The sequence below is a fragment of the Condylura cristata genome, unplaced genomic scaffold (genome assembly GCF_000260355.1).
Source record: "Condylura cristata isolate star-nosed mole 26May11 unplaced genomic scaffold, ConCri1.0 scaffold00044, whole genome shotgun sequence".
NCBI lineage: Eukaryota > Metazoa > Chordata > Mammalia > Eulipotyphla > Talpidae > Condylura > Condylura cristata.
In genome coordinates this window covers 2,579,589-2,584,870 of record NW_004567145.1, presented here as the reverse complement: position 1 = coordinate 2,584,870, position 5,282 = coordinate 2,579,589, and the positions used below count along the sequence as shown (strand labels likewise).

Here is a 5,282-nt window from a genome sequence, read left to right as displayed (position 1 = left end):
TATATTGTGGTAATATGGTAACAATATAAATGTACTACTGAACTAAAATAAATGAATAGTACTACTTGAAATCTAAAATAAAAGTGATCAGTTCTCACATTAAACTAAGCCTTTGTCACTTATCCTAATCATAATGGCTTATGAAAACATCAAGTTTTCAGTAGATAACATCAGTAAATCTCTTAAAATTTTCACATCTGTAAACTCCAAGCAAAGCTGCAGCCATCTTTAAGTCTGAACAATGTATGAGTCAAACAATAAGATTTCCAGCTGTACATTTAGATATAAAGGTCCTCATGCAGCATATATTCTGGCTCCTGTAAAGCTTCATGTAAACAATAAAGAAGTTGTCAAAGAAGTATAGTTCGGAATAGTTCAGAAATATTTCCATTGTGCTGTGATTTAAGCTTCAGAAACGGACTGATCCATCAGGTTTCTTATGATGCTTGGTACCACCATTCAATAATACATTCAAAGATAAAAGCAGGCATGATTGTAAGAGGAACCTCAACCCCAGATGTTAACAATATGTTTGCAATTTGAGAGTCCTTCAACCAATGACATTCTTCCATTGATTTCACAGATGTTTTATTCTCTGAGAAGACCATTTCTGGCTACAGAACTATCTCCTATTATGGATGTTACTTTTCCATTTTTGAAGATTAAGCCGACATGACCAGTACTATCCTTATTCATGGTAATTGTGTAATCAACAAGCTTGACATGAATAATCACAATACCTCTCCAAAAGTCTAATGAAGCACATTTTGTGCTTTCTCAGAGCTCCAGCCAACACAATTTTCCCAGTTGACCTGGAGCATTTGATCCCCAAATCTCAGATCAACGAAGAGGCTGGAGAATTTGCCTGCATTAGCTGAACAAATATACCATTATCTGTTGATTTAAGCTTGAGCCAAGTCTTTCAGCTTTGGTTCTTACACAAAATGAATTCATAAATTCTTTTCTTAATGTCTACTCTACAAATTCCAACATTATTACTAGCTACAAGAGCCAATATATAGTACAAGTTAGAAGGTCTTTCTCCCAATCTCTGAATTGATGCTCCAGGGACCACATTGCTCATATTTCTTCACTTAAAAGCAGGTCCATGTCCCAAAAAAGCTCCACATACCAATTAGGATACAAATTTCCATCTTAAGAGGTGAGAGCAGAAGCTTCAGATAAAATTGCTGGGTTGGCAGGGTTTACAGAAAAAAAAAAAAGAAGAAACAGTTTAAACCTGAATTACTTTGCGGACCTTCAGGTCTTCAAGAGATAGAGACAGAAACATTTTTGCAGAGACCTGATTAAAGCTATTTCCTCTGGTCACTGACCAAACAGGAGTTAAATTTTATTGGCTAAAATGCAGGCTAGGGTCAAAGAAATGTCAACTTGGCTTAAGTTAATTGGCAAATCACAGGGCACTTCATACATGAAGTAAGAAGAGGCTTTTTTTTAGATAACTGGAGCTTTGAATTTCTGATTCTGCACCCCCTCCTTCTCTGGATTTTCAGTTCCCAGCTGGTCTTGAAGTTTAGTTCAAAGTTGTTGATAAGCCCTGGGCTTGTGCATTTGTAAAAGCAAGCCACAGAAAGAAGTTTAGATACATTATTATTTTTTCTTTTGTGCTCATGATCAGAAGGAAATTTAACTCTTTAGACTTGATTTCATTTCAGTTAGCATTTCATCAATTTTACACCCTCTTTAGGGTTGTGTCCCTTGGATTTTAGGCTGAGGGACATCCATCAGTGCAGTCTCTGTAAGATCCCCATTTGCCACACTGTGGCAGACTATTTCCCTTGTACCCACATAGTAAACAAGAGTACTCACACAGGTTAGAAAATTAGTTACTTCGACACCTTGAGTCTTAGTCATCAGATGGGGGGTCATAGCCTCCACTCCACTTAACCAGACCCCAAGAAATAGTCATGGTAATATCTCCCTGGTCTCTTTGTGTTGATCTTTTGGTCTGTTTCCCCTGTTTGAACTGCTGAATGCAATGGGAACCTTGCCAACCCCTTTGCCGGGTTCCCTGGCTCTGCTATAATTTCAGGCAGCTGTGGGCCTATGACAGGCATTGGAAGTGAGACTGCCCTGCCAGACAATGTTTGTTCCCATTCACTTTTGTGACCAACATTTTTACTCAGGATACATCTGACCTCACTCTCTGCCAGTCACCTCCCCTAATACAGACAGCTATGTTGCTTTAGATAGGGGGCTTGAGTGGAGGAGGCAGTCATGGCCCCCTCTGAGCATAGGATACTGCTTAGCTTTCTGGGCAGTGAATCTTGGATATTTTGAGCTTCCGAGAAGTATATTTTTCCAACCAGCTTCTCCAACCTCCACAATACACTAGATCCAAAAATTAGAGTATTATGCCAAAGCATGTTTTTTCATATGGCCCCATCAGTGATGCAGTTAAGATTTTCTTTTTCTTTTTTCTTTTCTTTTCTTTTGCTTGTGATAGTCTCCATTTTCTATGAATAGCACTGATTTTTCTCCTGTATATGTTCATGATCACACATGTTTTCATGGGACTTTAGCAGAGAAAAAAATCAGGCACCATTAAATTGATACCAAATTGATCACTAATTCCTAATTTGATTTACACATTTTGAGTTTGTTTTATAGAATTTCATCTAAGATCATTTATTCAATATTTAGATGTGAGGCTACTCTAAGATTGTTCATCAATGATTTTTACATGGAAAGTAATAGAAACTGACCTGACTTAAACAATAGGAAAGTTTACTGGGAAGACACTAGATACTTCACAATAACCAAGTCATACGGAGGAGAACCAAAGAAACCGATGTCTTGGGCAGCAGAGGTTCAAAGCCTTCTCTCTCTAGTGCTTCCATGATGCCACATAGGCCAGCAATGTCTACCCTGTACATTGCACAAGTCTCTAGATGCTCACTACAAAATTCATATTCTCAGCAAAAAATCAAAACATAATTGACCTCTCTTGAGTCAAGCATTTCTTGACCATATAAAGTGAGTATAGATTTTTAACATGGACATGACAGAGAGAAGCAGCCAAAGTGTTAGGAAAGCTTTCAGGAATGGAGGATTGAAAGAATGGCTACCCTCATTATGTTTATGTGTGTTATTATGCTTGCATTCTTCATATCAGAAATATTTCTGTTTTTTTTTAAGATTTAGTCATTTATTTATGCATATAAGAACTAGAATACAGGCCAGTGATGTGGGGAGAGGTGACACAATTGATCAGAGACAGAGTGGAGGCAGAACAAGAGGATTGACTGAAACACACTGCTGAGGGGAGCAGCAGCTGAGACAGGATAGGTGCCAGGGGTCACCTCCCTGGCCAGAGATCAAACTCGTGCTTCATTGGCTGCTAATAGCTTCATAGTGCTATGCTTTGACCTCCAGTATTTCTGAAATCAAAGACATTTATTCTCTCAGAATTCTCCTTGACATTACACACACATACACACACACACACAACCCTGGTCCTCTATAAATTCTTTATTGAAAGGTATATAAGAGCTAGAAAGAAAGAATTAATTATTTCAAAAAAAGAGTTATTACAAGATATTAAACAAATTAACAGCAAGCTTTCCTACCATGACTATCAAAATAATTCCTTGATTTGGGGGAGCATAGTGTTAAAAGGGAAACCGCAAGAATAAAAATATCAGTAGATCCCATGAGATACTTATTAAGTGACTTCCCAGATGAGGTCACAGTGGGGAAGAGAGCCTCCCCATCTGATTTGTAGACCTGAGTCAAGCAGGGCTTCCTGGAAGGACAAGGCGCCAATGAACATAACAAGTTCCAAGCATATAGGAACAGAATGGAGTATGAAAAGGAAGACTCATGGATTCATAAGCAAGTAAGTCCCTAACTCACTGGTTAGATGGAGTAGTGGTTATGCAGCAGATGCCTGGAATGCAGGAGAGGATGCACATGTGAATGAAAGAAATGAATGACACTGAGGGTCAAATACTCAAATACCATGACACTGGGTAAGCAACCTAGAATTTTGACACAATCCAGGGGAAACAGAATTGAGAAATGTGCTATCCTGAATTGAAAAAGAAAAAAACAAAAACCAATAAATAAATAAAGATTTCTGGTATGGATGAAATTATGTATGAAAGCTTTATATCTGCAACATTTGCTTTGAAAACTGAATTGTATGCTATTGTAACATTTTCTGTCTATGTAACTCCATATGGGATTAGATTAATTTATTCAAATTTTGAGAGCTTCTATCATCAATAGTAACTGTATGTACATAGAAATACAACTTCTATAGAAATGGACAAAATATTGACACTTTATTAGTATTTTCTCTTTTTTTAAGAAAAAAAATGTAGAAAACATTTGTAGGAAATTCAAACTAGATATCCTAAATCATCCAAGATTTAATCCACTATGTGATTCATTCATAATCTGCAGTGATTATGCAAAAACACTAATTATCTATTCTATAAATGCTATTTATGTATTTTCCTCCTACCATCATCATCTCTTGTGTGTGTGGACTTCTTTCTTTTTTCTTTTTGGTCCCTTTCTCTCTCCACCTTAACCTCACACCCTTGAAGATGTCAATTGATGTTCAATAGTTCTTGGATGTATGTTACATTGATGAAGTGTTTGTTAAATATCTAATATTTGTTTTTATCATCCTGAATTGTTTTGCTGCAATAAATTTTTCTTTTCTTTTAAAATTTTTATTGCAGTAATTATGGTTTTCAACTCTGCACATGACTTAGAGGTAAAAAAGTCACACAACTGAGGTATATGTAATATCCCACATTTACCACCAAGTTCTCCATCAAAGCTCATTGTTCCCCTCTCCACTCTGTTTTCACTTCTTCCCAATCTCTTCTCTTTCTGAAAGACTCAGTTTTATAGTCAGATTCTAGGATTTGTTATTGACTTGGTTTTATGGTTTTATCTGACATTTTGTTTTCCTTCTCTATATTCTGCATGTAAGCACCAACATAATCTGGTGTTTGTCTTTCTCCTTCTAACTTATTTTGCAGAGCAAAATCCCTTCCAGTTGTATCCATACTGATGGAAATGACAAATTTATCTGTTTTCATAACTGAGTAGTTTTCCATTGCATACACACACACACACACACACACACACACCATTGCATACACACACACACACACATCTTAATTCACTCATCCAATTTTTGCATTTGGTTGTTCCATAAATTGACTATTATAAAGAGTGCTGCAGTGGAAATAGGAATACATATGTCCCTTCAAATTAATGTTTCAACATTCTTCAGGTAGATG

General features: G+C 36.7%; 1 pseudogene; it reads right to left on the bottom strand.

The window, feature by feature from the left end:
- Positions 1-402: 402 nt before the first annotated feature.
- On the bottom strand, positions 403-1,291 carry LOC101631626 (annotated as a pseudogene).
- Positions 1,292-5,282: the final 3,991 nt, after the last annotated feature.